At 34.7% G+C, this 18,593-nt stretch overlaps 1 long non-coding RNA gene across 1 annotated transcript in view; it reads right to left on the minus strand.

Moving 5' to 3' along the window:
• Positions 1-773: 773 nt before the first annotated feature.
• The window catches only part of LOC148091037 (uncharacterized), a 97,395-nt gene continuing 79,575 nt past the window's right edge, over positions 774-18,593 (minus strand). The window contains exons 3-4 of the long non-coding RNA XR_015716042.1: positions 1,939-2,043; positions 774-844 (exon numbers count right to left, since the gene is read on the minus strand). This is a non-coding gene — a long non-coding RNA (uncharacterized LOC148091037). The remainder of the gene's footprint in view (positions 845-1,938; positions 2,044-18,593) is intronic.

Consider the following 18,593-nt stretch of genomic DNA (forward strand, 5'->3'; position numbering starts at 1 on the left):
AAAGATGCCAATTCTACAGCTCGGAAGAAGGCAGAAGGCAGAGAAGGGAGCAGAAAGGTCTACAAATAGAAATCATAAGGAAAGAACACCGCTCATATAATCCTGGATTGCAAGTGCACACAGCTTCTGCTGGGAGAAGAGAGGGAATATTCAAATGGAGATATAGATGGGTATAAATGAAAAGATAGGCGCTTATTGATTGCATATAGACACCTGCATAAGGCTGAATGTGTATATAAATACACATTTTCAGAAAAATTAAACGTTTAGATAAGTATATATTTTTGTGTTATAGGTATGGGTATGCATGTAGGTGTATATGCTTAAGCATATACACACATATGTGGGATGTATGCATGCGTGAGAAAAAAGAGAGGAAGACAGGAGGGATAAAGGAAATGTGTGTATGTGCATGTATGTGTGTGCATACCTCCCACTTTTTGACCCAGGTATACACAGAAGACAAAATAAAAATCATACTCCAGCAGCAAGCAGGCAGTCAGAGATTTATCTACATTCACTGCTATCACCAGGGAGATGAATGGGGCCGATCTGAAGCCCTTTTACAAGATCCACTATGGGAGTGAAGGAGGAGGCATGCCACACAGACATGCACAAACTTGAAGGCAGAGGGATTTGGAAGGTGCTACTTAGGAAACCCTGGTGGCATAACGCAAGGGAGAAGAAGGGAAAAGAAGCTGGTCTCTGTCTATGTTTTAGTTGGTTGTTAAAAAAAAAAATCTGAAAAAGGGTTTCAGGAAACGGCTGGTACTTACGTTGTCTGCGTTGCTGTGGATCTTGAAAGGTGTTCTGTTGGCACCGGGCGCTGAGCCAGGGGCAGGCGCTGGAAACAAAAGGGACACACAAAAAAATAAAGTCATTCAATGGGAATATTAATTGCTGCTCTTGTGGATTTTACAAAACACACAAACTGTTTTCTTTTTCTTTTCTTTTTTTAAAATGTGGATTGGCGCGTGTCCCTCTCGCATGGAATATACAAGTAGTATGGGATTTACAGCCCAGTACGGGACTCAGGATTAGCCGCGCTGGCATCTTTTTGGCATATTCTTCCTTTTAATGAATGAGCTTTCGCTGTTAATGAGGAATAATCGTTTGGCTAATGAGCTTTGAAACATTAAGAGAAAAGAGGTTTTTTTTCCGTTAATCGCTCTGGTGCGACTGCATGGATGGATTACAAAAGACAGCAATAGGAACGCAGTACAAAGGGGGGGAACCTCTCCTGGAGTGGGAAAAGCATCGAGATGGGTGATGTGTCCCTGCATCTTTCCTTCCTTCTCTCTCTCACCCTCTGCCAACTGCTATGGGTTTCCATAACTCCGAAATCAAAGTGGACGGTCGGGAAGGATTATTACAAAGAGTGAAGCCTCTGCTGTTAATGTCTCCAGTGTTTAATAATCATACAGTAGAATGGTTTTATGCATATTTCATTTGCATATCATTAAACCGTGTTAGCGAGGGGCATTCAGAGCCAGGAGAAGTACAAAGTTGGGGAGAGAGGGAAGAAAAAAGGTCCCTATGATGCTTATCTTCAAACAGGGACTTGTTCCATGATCTGTCTTCTACTTTTTCTAAAATCATTATGACTTGGAAACCTTTGAAGTTGGATACAACCTTGGACTCTTCTAATTCCTGCAGAGCGGTATATTTTTAAAAACAGCAGAAATGTTCCTGCACTAGACAATTAAAGGAATATAAGCTCCAGTGGGTTGAAACTAGTGGCTCTTTGGGGAATGCAGTGGCAGAGGCTTCTAAAATACCAACACACACAAAAAAATAATAATAAAGAGCATCTTATTAAAAGAAAACGAAGACAAGAAATATTAACATGTGGATTACATTGGTTTCTTTTGGGGGGTAGTGAACTAAAGAGAATGAAGAAGCCATCGGTAATTTATCCCTTCATTAATGAACAGTCACCTTTTTGTATGTGTTTGTTTCTGTCCTTTCTTTTCGAGAAGTGGTGTTGTCACTTTTAAAGCGATTAGTCAATTATTTTGTAGCTCTGATCTTTTTCTTCCGTACCTGACAGGAGAGAAAGGTGGTGGTTAGGGAATATGTGTGTGTTGGGGGGGTTTGTGGGGAGAGAAGGAATACAGTGAGTTCTTTGTAGGTCTAATACATGCACAACATATTAATTGAGAGCTTTTAAAGCTCCCTCAATAGGCTATTTCATTCCTGGTAAAACAGCAGCTGGTTAGACACTGTTAGTGACTCTTCAAATACCATTTTAAGTATTTTTATTCTGTCGCTGTTGTTGTTATTGTCTTGTTTTGTTTTTCCTCAGTCAAGAATGAGAATATAATGTCACCCTTTCTTTACCGAATCTCTTTCTCTCCTCCATCTTCTTCTCTCCTAATTTCCAAACTGTAAAACAGTGTTGCTTTTAATATCGAATCCTGGTGTACAGTCTAACGGGCACAACCTGGTTTGGAAATGAGGTGCTGTTTTATATTTAAATTATCCCTGCTCCTCCCTTATCCTCTAACTCTTTGTCTTGGCTATGAATATTCAGATGAGGCATGATGTGATTACACTGTACAATTACTCCTATCCACGGTGGTGGCAGGGGCTGCTCGGGAGACAGAGAGCCAGACAGAGTTTGTTTTCGGTATTTTTCCTATCTCCTTGGCGCTGCGGCACATGCAGATGTCGCTGTTGTTCTTTATAAAACCCTAATGATATGCAAAAGCATAACGACTCAGTTTGGATGGAAAGCATCAACGAAATATTAAGGATGTCTTTAAGAAAGGCGAAGAGAAAATCCTGACTGAAGGAATGTCCACATAAATTATTTTTATTTAAATGAATTCAAAGGATGGGGTGAGGGCAAGTCAGAAGGAGTCACATGGAAAACATGCATAATATTAATATGCATAAAGAGTTCTCACGGAGGAGAGGAAGCTCCTCACTACAGCTCGTGGGACAAACTGGTTCATTAGGAAATAGCTCAGAGCGACTACAGCATTTTGCTATTTCATTTTTTCCCTTATTTTAAATGAAGAGTCAGACAGATGTGTTTTCTTTGCATGGCAGCATCGAGATGGATCCAATTTGTGAAATTTGCTGCCCAAATGGCATTTCTAATGGAAACGAAACTAAACAAGGGCACGGATATAGAAGAGAGGGGAAAAGAGAGAATATATGAAGAGGAGTATATTCCAAGCTACAGCATAATATCTTGTAGTACAGGAGGTTTTCAGAAACCATCTGTGCTTCATTAGTCTCAGATGGGGGCTTCCTGTTGCAGGGAGCTATCAGGGTTTACCAAGATGAGCACCGAGACAGGCCTTTTTAGGTCTGAGGCTGAAGAAAGCGGCGGCAACTTGGTGCCTGCTCCCCCACCCCCCAGCTGTCAACAGCTCGGAAGCCAAAAGCACAGCTACTCCTAATTTGGGGATGCAGTAGAGTACCTCCAGGTCCAGGTATTTGTGATAGAGGGAATTCTTGGTGCTATCATAGTATATATTGCTGAAGAGCAGATGGAATCGTCCGGGTGTTTAAGCAGGCCTGACAATGCTCATGCCAGTTACTTCTCGGGGTAAAGATACTGTGGTTTTCTAACATTTTCAGAATGTTGAAATTACCAGTTTGGATAACTGCATGTTTACAATAAACAGAGATGAACAAATAGTGAGTGAGCCTATTGGGTAAATTCAGAACTGATAAAAATACTTGGAATATTACTAAGGGCCTCAAAGGATTAATAAAGAAAACCAAAGCAAGGAACAGCAGTCAGAAAAAGATAAAGAGATTTTATTACTTCTCTTGGTCAGGTGGACATAGTTCAAATTACTTTAATAACAAAGGTTAAAACTGTTTTATATTTCTGTTTAAATTACTGAAAGACAAAGATTGTTTTGCTCTGACCTGTGTACCTGCACAAATGACTACTTGATAGTGTAATATTGACCAGGAACTGGTCTCTATTTATATATGAGCATATAAGCATGTTTTAAATTCTGCTACTCTTTGCCTATTAATCTCCAAACTTCCACTTACGAGTCTCCTTTATAACACACACACACTCACACTTTTCAACTATTACATGATTCTCAACTGGTACAGTATACCAAACTAGAGAGTACAATGAATTAATAATTATGTGGAGAATGGCTATTTAGACTGAATCTGAATCAGGCAGGCCTGTAACCTCTTATCTGTTCCACCGTTGACAGAATTATGGCTATTAAATGTTGAAACAATACATATAAAGAATTTAGCACAGTATTTGTGCATAACAAGCACTAAATAATGTTCTATTTTATTGTTGCTATATTATTATTATTATTATTATTATTATTATTTCAGTGATTTGGTTAGTATTTTAGGGAAATAAGGAAAAGGAAATAACATTCAATCTTTACTGCTACTACTAAATAGTGTTGCAGTTAAAAGGACTAGTAAGAAAACATTAAATAGGTATTCATGGTGGATAGACTGAATTATCAATAATCAAAAGTCAAACTACAGCTCATATTAATGCAGTTCATAACAGACACATGAAAGGGTTCCTTTAAAAATGTATGTGTAATTCTGAAATGATTGCGTTGCACGATATCTAGTCTGATAAGAGTTCTATGATTTGTGTAGAGGGCTATGGTAACTGAGGGGTGCTCATTATTTACCACATTTACAGGGTAATGCCAACTTTCAGTTGCTTTTTAAAACAATAAATTATAGTTTTGAATAGGTAATGGATTAACTATTTTCAAATGTAATAATTTAAATAATATAGAAAGCAAAATTTCCTTCTTCCCCTTTTCTAGCCATGAGTTTCTAACTTCACTCCCAAACTGGCAATCACCATTACTGGTTTCTTGTTTATCCCTTTTCAGATACTAGCATATTATACCCAGATATTAGTAAGATATTAATTTATTTTCCCTCTTTTTTTTACACAAGTGTTAGTTTTTTAAATGTTTTATTAGAATTTTCTGCAAGTGCAATAATTTCATCTGGGGATAGCTTAATGCGTTCATTTCCAGTAATCATATCCATTCATTTTTACCTTTGACTTGCCTTATTGCATTGATGAGGACACCTAGTACAATGCTGAACAGAAGTAGTGAGTGCTGAGACTAAATACTTTTGCTTTGCTTTCAGTCTTAGGAGACATCATTACCTTGTTCCTGAACATAGGGGAGAAAGAATTCAGTCTTTCATCACTAAAAAAGATGCCTTTTATCAAGTGGATGAGGTTTCCTTCTATTCCTCATTTCTATGATTTAAAATAGAAATCATGAGGTGCCCGGCTAGCTCAGTCGGTAGAGCATGAGACTCTTAAAATAAAAATCATGAATGGTTGTTAGATTTTGTCAAATGCCCTTTTTTCTGAAACCAATCACAACTCAAAAGTTGTAAGCATGGTGAATTACAATGACTGACTTTCATATGTTAAACCAACCTTGCAATCTTGGGACAAATCCCACTTGGTCATTGGTGTGTTTATTTTGTTTATATATTGCAATAATTGCCCTGCTAATATTCTGTTAAACATTTTTGAATCCATGTTCATGAAAGATATTGACCTATAATGTTCTCTTTCTTTCTTCATTGATTTTTGAAAGCGAGAATGAGAGCGCAAAAGAAACACTGATTTGTTGTTCTGCTTATTCACTTATTCACTGGTTGATTCCTGTATGTGCCCTGACCTGGGATTGAACCCACAGTCTAGGCATATTGGGATGACATTCTAACTGACTGAGCTACCCGGCCAGGGCCTATAAATTTTCTTTTCTTGAAATGACTTTGTTAGGTATTATTATCAGGGTCTTGCTAGCTTTATGGAACAAAATGGATAAGTGTCCCTCCCCTCTATACTCTGTAAAAGTTTGTATAAAATTGTTATTATTTTGTCCTTAAATGTTGGATAGAATACACCAGTGAAGCTATCAGGCCTAGAAACTATGGGAAAATTTTCAATTATAAATTTGATTTTTCAGAAAATGATCTAAAACTACTCAGATTTTCAATGTCCTAGGTTAATTTTGGTAAGCTGTGCTTTTCAAGGAATTTGTCCATTTCATCTTAGTTATCAAATTGATAGGAACAAAGTTGTTCATAATTCCCTATTATTATCCTATTTTTGTCTGTTAAAATTTCAGTAAAACCCCTCTTTCACTTGGTGTCTTTTGCCTTGATCAGCCTTTTAAAAATCAATTTTATTAATCTTACCAAATAATCAACATCTGTATGATTTTCTTTTGATTTCTACTCATAATTTTATAATTTCATATTTTCCTTTCGTTCACTTACTTTGGGTCTAATTTGCTTCCGTTTATCTAGATTCACAACGACAAATCTTAGGTAATTAATTTTATACTTTTCTAATATAGATGTGTAGAGCTATACATTTTCCTCTAAAGTCTGCTTTAGTTGCATCCCACATACTTTTATGGACGTGTATTCATTATTATTTATTTGAGATTTAAAAAATTTCTCTTGTATTCACAAGAGAATTTGTATTCACAAGGAATTTAGAAATATGTTGTTTAATTTCCAAATACTGTTATTTTCTAGGTCTCTTATTACTATGAATTTCTAGGTATCTTATTACTATGAATTTCTATTACTATGTTCTGTATAATTTTAACTCAGGATCTATTTTGTGGTCCAACTAGTAGTGTTATTTTGAAATTTATGTGCATGAGAATGCGTACTCTGCAGTTGTTGATTTCCTGTATTAAACAGTTGATTTCTATCTAGTTATTTTCTATTCTTATCATTTTCTTCCTTCTACTTCCTTTCTGTTGCCTTTCCTATTTTATTTCTAATTTCTTAAGAATATTTATATCATTGATTTTTAGCCTCTTTTTCTTTTTAAACATTCACTTAAAGGCTCTACATTTCCCTCTAAGCATAGCTTTAGATATAATCTCCCTGGGTTTTCATGTCATATTTTATCATTTGGTTCAAAATATTTTCTAATTTACATGGTACTTCCCTCTTGGCCTATAGGTTATTTATTAGCATACGGCTTAAATGCCACATCTTTGGGGATTCCCAAAACTTTTAGTTATCTTGTTATTTACTTTTAGTTTCTTGTTATTGCTTTTCAGATCTCCATGGTAATAGTCTATTCTGAATGATTTAAATCTACTGACTATTTTTGAGATTTGTTTTCTGGGCAATTCTGGTAAACGTCCACTTGAAAAGAATGAATCATGCTATTGTTAGGTCCAGTGTTCTACATATAACTAAGTTACATTGGATAACTATGTTGTTTAATTCACCTACATTCTTATTAATGTTTTGTCTGCTTGTGTATTTATTTTATTGGTTACCATAAGAGAGGTGTGTTAAAGTCTTACACTATGATGCAAATTTGTGTACATATTTTTTTAGTTTTGTCAGTTTTAGCTTCACATATTTTGTGGTTATATTATTAAATGTACACAAATTAAGAATTATTATATTCTGTTGGACTGACATTTTAATAAGTATGGCACATACACCTGTATCGTCTGCCTTAAAATGTACTTTGTCTAATGTTAATACAGTTGCTCTAGCTATATTTTGGTATAATTGGATTACAGTTCATTTTGTTATTTTCAATTTTTTTTTTTTTTAGACTTTATTCTTTATCCAATCTGACAATTCTGTCTTTTAACTGGAGAGTTAATTTATATTTAAAATGAAAAAATTATATACATATCCCCTTATTTGTTTCCTATTTGTTCTATGTTCTTACTCTTTTTTTGCATTCCTTAACATTAACTAAGTATTTTTCTTATTTAATTTTTTCTATTAGCTTGTTAGTAATATATTATTTTACTATTAAGCGTTGCTCTAAATATTAAACCATGTAACCCTTACTACAATCTATTTATTATAAATTAGTACTTTTACCATTTCCCAGACAATACTAGAAAACCTTAAATTACTCTCATTTTGTTTACCACTGCTACTTTTTATGTTATTGCTAAAATGAATTTTATTGTTTATATATTTTACACCTCACAAGATTTTTTCATTTTTTTATTTAGTGTGGCAGTCAAGATTCATTCAGACTTATCTCCATATATACCTTGTGCATTGTTCTTTGTTCCTTCCTCCACTTCTATGTTTCCTTCTGGGATCACTTTTCTATTTAAATAACTCCCTTTGGTATTTCTTTTAAGTCAGGTCTACTGCTACTAAGTTCTCTGTTTTGTTTGTCTATAAAGTTATTTCATCTTCAGTTTCAAAGTATATTTTCACTGGGTATAGAATTCTAGATTGGCAGTTATTCTTTTAGCATTTTAAAGATGTCATTCCACTGGATTTTTGGCCCCCATTATTTCTGTTGAGAAGTCAGCTGTCAGTCTTACTGTTGCTTCTTTGAAATAATGTTTTTCTTTATTATCCTCATTTAAGCCACAGATATCCCCAACAGGATAAACACAAAGAAAAGCACACCTAGCTACATCAGTAAATCTGTCTGGTCCTGTTTCTTGATATTCCTGGATAGTATGGAATGTAAGACATTGAGCATGAAAATTTTAGAGGCTCTGGATGGTGATATCTTACTCTAAAAAAAGTACCCTATCATCTGGGAAGTGGTAGGGTAGAAAAAGGGCAACCACCTCAATTCAATAAGAGAGTAAGTAAATTTAAAGCTACATTGTAGTCTTTGTAAGGCTTGAGTTACATCTGATTCACCTCTTCTTCTAGGTCTCATTTTCTTGACAGATAATGAACTGTGATTTTGTCTTCCCAATACTGTAATGCTGAAGCTCCATTTGGCTTTCAGCAGCTTTCAGTTCAGTTTCTTAGCCTCTTATCCTAGGCAAGAAAAACTGAAAGTCTGAGATATAGTCTGATTATAGAATCCCTATGAAAAAATGCCATCAAAAAAGGATGTGAGGCCACTTGTTCTTTGTGAAACTGTTTTTATTTCTAGTGATCAAATTTCCCTCTTCCAAATGCCTACAAAAATAACTTTTAACTGATTTTTAAAATTTTTTAATTTAAATATAGCTTTATTGATTTCAGAGAGAGGAAGGGAGAGGGAGAGGGAGAGAGAGAGATAGAAACATCAATGATGAGAGAGTCATTGATTGAGCCCACAACCTGGGCATGTGCCCTGACCGGGAATCGAACCCTGATCGCCTGGATCCCAGGTCGACGCTCAACCGCTGAGCCACGCCCGGCCAGGCACTTTTAACTGATTTTAAAACCAACAAATATTTGAAAATTGAGAATGATTCTTCCTCTTATTCAGGCTTTTGGCACCTGTCCTAATCTTCATAGTCTTTCAAAAACATCTGTACTTCTTCAAGCTCAACTGCAGATTTAGTTCTTTAACTGCAAATTCTCATTGTACCTTTGAAAGTAATATATCTGGGATAGGGGACTTGAATTCTAACAATTAGTTATTCTATTTTAATTTCTTTACCTGATTTTGGGCTACAATCTCCACTAACAAATGGTATTCTTGCCCTTTCTTATCTGAAGGCCATTCTTATTGACAGAGAAGACAAAGAAAACAAATTTGAAAAATAACTCATTCTCTATCTCCTTCCCATCCCTCGTACTCTCCCTTAGTAATTTCTTTTTCTTCTTCCTCTTTTTAAAAAATCCTCACTCGAGGACATGCTTATTGATTTTGCTTTATTTTTTTTTTCTTAAGATTTTTAAATTGATTTTTAGAGGGAAAGGGGGAAAGAGAGAGAGAAAGATTGATGTGAGAACAAATCATCAATCAGCTGCCTCCTACACACCCTCTCCTGGAGATGGAGCCCAAAGCCCAGGCTTGTGCCTTGAGTGGGAACTGGTGACCTCTGGGTGCATGGGACAATGCTCAACCAACTGAGGCACTCCTGCCAGGGTCATGCTTATAGATTTTAGAGAGAGGGGAAGGAAGAGAGAAACATCAATCGGTTGCCTTCTTGTACACACCCTGACTGGGGATCAAACCCACAACCTAGGTATGTGCCCTGACCAGGAACTGAACCAGCAACCTTTTGGTGTATGAAACGATGCTCCAACTGAGCCACACCTGCCAGCGCCTTAGTAATTTCTTAACAGAACATTAAAATCCTTCAACTCTGTTTTCCTTTTCCCTAGAAACAACCTCCAAATTCTGTCTCTTATATGCCCCTCACATCTTTTATACACAATCATTTATTATCTAAAACTAATCAAACAGATCCCTATGAGATCACATTGCTCTCCTTCTCCCTTTTTTCCCTACAATTTCTTTATTTTATTCATCAATTACTCACTAAATTCCTACCAATATATTTACTATGTACCAGATATAGTGAAACAGATAGATACACTCTTGCCTTAAAGACTGGTTTGTAATATAGGCAATAAACCAATTACAATACAATTGTGATATGTGTTAAGTGCAATCTTAGTGTTATTTTGGAAGACGTCCTATTTTTTTCTTGAGCTACTTTTTTAGAGATAATGTCCACAATACCTATAATCTGAATATTTTATAATCTCCCTTTCTGAAGTCTAGGATAACATTACCCAAAAGAACTGTTCGCAACGATAGAAATGTGATGTCCAATAGCATAGCTACTAGCTAGGATAACTGAAAACTGAATCTTTAATTTTATTTAATTTTAATTAAAGAGGCTAACTTACTGGACAGGTAGCCATAGGGCATATGTCTGATTATGTCAAATATTCACCATTCCTGGCTATTTTAAGCTCTAAGATTAAATGACTACTTTCTTCCAGGGTTATAATTTTTTCTACCTCTCTGAGAAATTCTCACTTGATCAAAATTAGGTTCATATAATTAGTTTCCCTATCATTTCTTCCATCTACTGAGAATGTAAATTATTAGCAAGGCAAAACATGAATCTATCAGAAATTCTATTTTTAGTAAAATAAGACTTTAAATGTGCATTTGAGTAGTTGACTCCATATGATCATTATATCATGAGTTTGTACTTTTTTTAGGATCTGAATCAGGATTGTGAAATATCTATTCTTTATTTGGCCACACAAATTATAGAATACTCACCCTAAACAATTACTTCTAATCGCTAGTTTTATGCTTACTCAGATGCTTTTCATTATGTTTCCACTCAAATTCGTCCCCCTACTGACATGATGGTCATTAATGAATGTTATGTCTTGAGCAAGGAATGTAGTTTGTGATCGTGGAAAAGACTGCAACCAAATGGCCAACTCAGGGATTAATAACATGACTTTTAACTCATTATCACAGTGCTTATACATGCTTCTTTATGTGTGAAGGCAGATAAATACATAATACATGTATTTCATGAAATCAGATGTAGTATTTACTAAAGGCTAAAATAAATGGTTAATACAATTAACAAATGCAGCACATGGAATTTAGTATTATGAAGTGCAGGATGTCCTATATTAAGAATGAAGTGCCAAAGAAGATCTAGAAATGTCTACTGAGTTTTTAGAAAAAATAGAAAAATACTATTTTAATAGAGAGAATTAGATTTTAGGTTGTCTGAAAGTGAATGAGAAGTAATACAATAATATCATATGGCCTCTCATAATATTTTTCAAATCTGAGTATTGTTCATGTATGTATATGTGCTTACTGCATACATGAAATATATTAACTGATTTATAGATAATGGGGGCTTAAAATTTTTCTAACAAAATATGTCTGGTTGTCCATATTTTAGTGGGCTTCGAAGTCTAAGGATAATATAGTTCACGTTTTGGATTAACATAAACCTAGGGATTCTGTAATGTGTACCTCTAATTAGGATGATTTCTGACCTCAAAAATAAGTTAGCAGCTTTCCCCTGGTGTCTTTTTAGCAATTACTTCAAGAGATAATGGGTGTCAATCAACATTGTTTAAGAGTTCCCTCCTTTAGAAACTTCAATGCTAAAAAATTTAAGATACAAAACAGATACTTAGGAAATTAGTCACTTACCAACTAATTCTTGTTATAGGCTTCACCCAGAAATAAGCTCTTTTATACATTTTAAATAGTATGTTTTTAAAATGAAAAAAATTTCTTTCAAATTTTTAGAAAAACTTTTCTTACACAGAGCAAGGTACACCTATATTTGGGATAAAAATGCCATAATTATTGACAATTATTTCAATTATAATGAAAGTGCTTCAAGATCATTACTACTGTAACTATACCTTATATTAGTCTAGAACTTTGCCATGTACAAAGCGCTTTCACATACACTGTATCTTTTAAAAGGAAGGTAACATAAGACTAGGAACTGATGCTAACTTTTTTCCTATGAATAATGGCACTTTTAAAATGGAAAATGAAACTATGCCTATTATTTTACACTATAAAAGCAGCACTTAAAAAAAATTGCTGAGCTTCTCAAAAGGCAATATAGGAAAGAACAGGCTTTGGAGTCAGTAAGACCTCAGTTGGAATCCTAGTTTATGAGCTATGTGACCTTGTGTAAGCTACTTAACCTGTATATGCTTCATTTTCCTCATCTGTGACTTGGAAATTCTGATCTAATAGAGTAAGATTAAGGAAAAATAATTTACATATCCTAAAGCAATATATAGTATATATTAGAAACTCAATCAATTATGATAATAGTAATAATAATGTTACTACTATAATTAAAATTATCCTTTCTCATTGACCTTCATAACATTTCAATACAATTTACATGCAAAGGAAATAATTAGATGTGAGACAATGACTGGTCCAATATCATAGATCAAGTCAGAAGAGAGGCAGAAGTAAAAGTCTGTTTCAGAAGCAAATTAGACAGTACAACTAAGGAAAATGAAACTCATTAGGGAATCTCAGATTACACCTACGCAGGCTTGAATTTATGATGTTTAAATAGGGTAAAAGTTACACTAAGAACATCACAGGCAATTTTCTTTTAGGAAGAGAAAAGTGGAAGCACATTTGTGATGTGAACGCCAAATGAAAGAAAAGGTAAAGATATCTACAAAATAAGAAATAGTATCATATAAAATGGAGCAGTGTGCAGGGAACACGTGACTGGAATAATGTGATGTGTGTAAGCAAATTAGCTCACTTAGATTGATCATATGGATAAGAACAAGGGTAAAAGCTTGACTGCCACAGTTTTGCATAAAAAATCTCTCCGCTCCAGAGTAAAAGATCCTAATGAGTCTCCTCACAAATGTGTGCTGTCAGTTAAACATGGAGCCTCAATGTAGTGTTTCTTGCTTAAAGTAATCCATCATGATTATTATATTAACAACTGAAATTATAGGTCCTATTTATATAAAATAACTACCATCTTTGTATGAACAACATTCACTCATTTATATTTTTTTCTTGAAGTTTAGGTAAGAGTGGAACATTAAGACAAAGAATTAACATTATTTGAAGGCCTATTTTATAGGTGTTTATATAAACTATGTAATTTTTATTAGGCCAATGTTACAGATAAGAAAGGCTAGGTGATAAGCCTAAAATAATTGCTAATACATGGTGGAAGTAGAATATAAATCAAGACTTTTAAACTAGTAAACAAATGTTCTATCTTCATTCTCCTAATGCTTTTTCCAGACCAGATATACTGGGTTCTAGAAGAAAATTTAGAATGTATGCTAAATAAAAGGCAGCTTGGTAAAGAAATTTGGAACTGAGTTAGCGCCATGGGATATAATGCAGTTGATTAGTGGTAGGCACTGAAGAAACATTTTTTGTTCCGGCATTCCCCAATTCATCCTCTCTGCCCTCCCCTTAGGGAGTTCACAATTTTTAGGGGTTATAAATCATAATAAAATATCATAGAAAAATAATAGTAGCTTGCTTCAAAACATCCTAACAGCTGTGTAGGGCACACAAAAAGCACTCCATAAATGTCTGACTTGATGATTTAAAAAATGAGACATTAAATATTGAAAATCATTTCACGACACAGAAAGCAAATCAGCCAACATTCAAAAATAAAGAACACAGTTATAAAGAAAACGAGAACATTAAAGTGTTGGTATATTATCCCCTATCTTTTATGATTCCCCTAGACAAAGGATGTCTGAGCAAAGAGGGAACCATATTTGCTTATTGTAAGCATTTGTTTAGTCTACAGATTTAAAGGCTGTTTTGAACACTGGGTCTGCAGAGAGAAAGGTGATTGCTCTCTGCTACAGTTCCAAAGTCCATCTTCTTTACCTCATCAATTTGCAGCTTGGTAGGGGTGAGGGTGAGGGAAGAGTTATGTTGTACTCCCAGGAGCAAGGGGCTGTTTTCCTGCCTGTCATTCTACCAACCTCCCAGAATAAATTGCTACTTAGAAAAAGGAAAGTCAAACATTTATGAAACATATTGCTATTTAGAAAAAAAAATAAGAATTGTTTTGCAAATAGTAGCACTATTAAAAGAGGAAAGAGAGAATACCATCAGTCATTTTACATTAAATATAAGCAGTTTATTAAAGAATTAAATATTTATAGACTATAAAGCAAGGCAGGCGATGAGTTGCAAACAGCTTGCTGAGAAGTACATTATAAAACAATGAGTCTGTCAGTGATTGATAAAGAATGGAGTGTGCAAATGCTTTAGAAAATCCCTAAGTTAGCTATGAATTTCCAGACTAGCAAAATAGGACATGGTAGCCAGCAATGTCACATCAACTCAAGCTGTTGTATATGCTAAAGGCTTTCAGTGAACAAAATGTATAGTTCCACTCTGATCCTTCTACCACTATCTAATAGAGGGAAAAGGTTTGCAAAGTACACAGAACTCTTGGGCAAGGACTTTATGGGTGTTCAGTTCCAAATTAATAGATGTTAGATGTAGATACCCATATACCTCACCTCATTTTCTTTTTCTTTTCTTAGTAGGTAAATAAGGCTATAGATTTTTAAAGAAAGATATTGCTCCCTTCTGCACAGAATGATACACATTAAAGATCAGATCACCTGATCTAATCCCCTTAGTTTAGAGAGGAGGCAACTGAGACTTAAAGTGGTCAAGTGATTCATCCAAGTTCACACTGCTAGTTAATAACAGAATCAGGATTAAAACTTGGGTTTCCTACCTCCTAGACCAATATTCTTTCCATAGCATCATCTTCTTTTCCTTATCTCTTAAATTTTTGTTGTTTTGTTAATCCTCACCCAAGGAAGGATATTTTTCAATTGATTTTTAGAGAGAGTGGAAGGGAGGTGGGGGGAGGAGAGGGAGGGATAGAGAGAAACATTGATGGAAGAGAGACACATTGATTGGTTGCCTCCTGCATGCACCCCAACTGGGGCTGGGGATCGAACCTGTGACCCAGGTATGTGCCCTTGATTGAGAATTAAACCCATGACCCCTTGGGGCACAGGTTGACACTCTAACCACTGAGCAACACCGGCGAGGGCCTTCTCTCTCTTTAAAATCAGAAATCTGAGCTCTTCCTGTCCATAAAATCACTCCCCAGTTAGGAATTGCAAATATTTTCTCACGTAAAATTTTATCTCAATCCAGTTTGGAAAATGGTTTTGTGAAGAGAGAAAAAGGCTTTAAGTGGATAAAATTTAGTAAAATTATTCTCTGAGAAAAATGGAGAATATAATCTGCCTATCCAAAGTCATTCTAGAATTTGAGAGAAGAGGATAGTATTAATGAAATACTGGCTCTTCTGCAGATAAACTGATGATACGGCATCCCTTCATAAACTTCCTCCCTGGAGGATGAATTCCTTTTTGGCCTTTATGAGAATGACTGGTAGAGGTGTTCATAATTTTAAATGCTAGAGGAAGTCATCTTCTCTTGACTATGTGAGAGTCATAAGCATCTCTGTGTTCTGGATATACTAATTTGGAATTCTATTCCTTTCTATTCTCTGCCTTCAAATTTAAACACTCATTTGGTTTTTACATAATTGAATTTGAAGTTCCACTTGCTATCTGCAAATTGGATAGCAGACATATTGTGAGTCAAATAAAATTATGGATCAAATCCTTTGTGCCTGTATGGAAGCTAAATCACTATGTAGTTTTTTTTAAAAAACTGAACCACTCATGCCCCTGATCATAACCCCACCACCAGTTTTTAAGATTAGTAATACCCAAATTTCTATGAAATTCTATCACACAGAGAAAACCCACTTGAAGAGATTAGATGCTTTCTTCATAGAGCACAATTTCAAGTCTTCTTCATGAGAAAGCATAACAACTATTTTTGGTATTCAAATTCCCTCTTTTCCCCATTGCTCATCAACACAGAAAAACAACTACTAGTTGTGGTGAAGGCCTGGGCCAGGGTGGGGGGGGGGCAAGGTGGAGGGAGACAAAGGGGTGGGGGCAATGGGGGACACCTGTAATAGAGTCAACAATAATTTAAAAAAACTCCATCTACTTGTATCTCAAAATGATATAGAACATAAAACAAATACTTAGCTGGTATTGTAAGTGAATGTAACAAAACAAGTGCTTGGTTAATGTTGGGAATAACTTTATCTTTCAAGTAGAAACAAAGATATCCATATGTTAAAACACATCACTCCAGGAAACAGCAAAAGCTACTGTTCCCTGAAATTTTCCCTTCTAAAGTTTTTTTAAGATGGAAGGTATCAAGGAAATTCAACTTGCTTTGTGTATATTAGGTATAAATGAGTGTATATATAGTTACAATGCTATTTAAAATGTCATATAGAAAATTAGCTCTATTGGTTAAAGTAAAAATGTAAAAATTCAACGTTAACTTCTATTAGAACTTCTATTAGAACTGCATCTACAGGTTGAGGAGACAAAGAAAATGTCAGAAACAAAAGTGAAAAAACCACCACCACTAACGAAGGTGATTCAACATTTAGTGGCCAAAAAATGGACCATTATGTTAATGAGTACTCTTCTTAAGTGGTTACTAAGTGTTACCTGAAGAGTCCTAGCAGCCAAAACTGTAATTAAAAATAAAATATTGGCACCACTGAAAAGGCATACTATGTATGAATGAATCCACAAAGTGGCTTCTTACATGAAACTATGGGACACTAATGTTCAATATTCTATATGTAGATCTGGAATCTTAAAAAATACAATTTTAAGAAATGAGAGACACACTTAAAATAATTAGGATGCTATGGTCTGAAAATCTGAGAATAATAAAGGTTTTAAACAGGATGAAACTGATTTAGCAAATCCTACGATTAGGGGAATCTTTCAGAGCTTGGAAGCAGTAAACTTAGAACACAAGATGAAACAAAATAGGATTACTTGACATAACAAAATAAAGTTTCAGAAATTGTTACTTCAACAAAAACATAAATTTTTAGACAATCTAAACCCATAAATGGTATTAGATGTATAATACGTTATTAAAGGAAAACTGGGATGTTTTCTTGATTGATAACACAGAGAAAGCACCATGGTGCACTCTTCAATCCTTCTATTACAAGGAGTCAGAATCCTAGTGTATTTTCAGTATGGTAACTGTACGTTATGTTACTTGTAGTTTTCCTTAATTTTCAATGGGGGTAAAGCAAGTATGGTTAAGTTCATTTAATCACTGCAAAATTTAACAAAGCAAAGTCTATTGGACCTTTTTAAAAAAATCAAGGTCAAAGATTAGGGTGGTATTACCTTATGACTCACACATTAATAAACCACAATGTTAAGTTCTCTACCAGTCATCTTATAAATAAAATCGATTAAAGAAAATAACAGCTAAAAGCTGTTGTAATTTGGTACTGTTGTGAAGGAACTTACTAGAACTTGGTTTCTGTATTTCCACATTTCCAATCCACTAGGGTGACTAACATTCATTTGTGTGGTCATGATATATAAACCCAACATGAGTAAAGGACTAAAAACCAGTAATGTTACCATCTTGAACCTAAGGTATAAAGATTCATTATGATAGGAGATGTGTTAATGAAGACAATGAATTAGTAGGTTTGAGAGCCAATTTCTTATGCCTTAAGGGTTTTCAACTTAATTTGACAAATATAAATTCACTTCTGTGAAAACAAAAAGCATGAACTAAAACTATAATTCTGGAGGTTATCATGAGCTCTCAAAGCCAACTGTCAATAACTAGATAAGCCAAATGTCTATAGACAACTGAAGACCAAAGATACAATTTTCTTTTCTTTTTTCCCATTTGTTTTCTTCATTTTATCTTTTAAGGCAAGGTTGTACTTGCTTATTTGTCCCTAGGAAAAATTAGGTATCAGGATAAAACTATAGTTTCTGAAAAATGACCACTAACATCAGGTTTCTCTCTGTAAACTGAAACAGAAGGAGCTGTCTTATTCCCAATAGGGTCTCAGAGAAAGCGGTAGCTTTAAGGCAGATAATTCCCATGTACACATGGTAAGAAGGGACAAGCTGTGTTTTATAGAGTTAATCCTCAGAGAAATATATGGATCCTCAGGCAATGTTTGCAAACAGTGAATAGGTTCCATGGAGTGAGTGTATCAGCCAAAATGGCCTATGTGTAAAGTGAGCATCAGTATAGGATTAACAGTTGGTGAATGTTGATGTCACGAAACGTGTGTGTGACTAATTTTAAATACACAAAAATTTGTAAAATATTAAGAGAGAATTAACACCTGGCATACACAACTTTTAAAAACTGTCTTAATTATTGATAGATGATGTATACTGAGGAAAGTATAATTTAAGGAATTTAATACAGATGACAACAGAAACAATATAACTGTCACACAGATGGTTATTAT

The sequence above is a fragment of the Miniopterus natalensis genome, chromosome 18 (genome assembly GCF_054644295.1).
Source record: "Miniopterus natalensis isolate mMinNat1 chromosome 18, mMinNat1.hap1, whole genome shotgun sequence".
NCBI classification, from domain to species: domain Eukaryota; kingdom Metazoa; phylum Chordata; class Mammalia; order Chiroptera; family Miniopteridae; genus Miniopterus; species Miniopterus natalensis.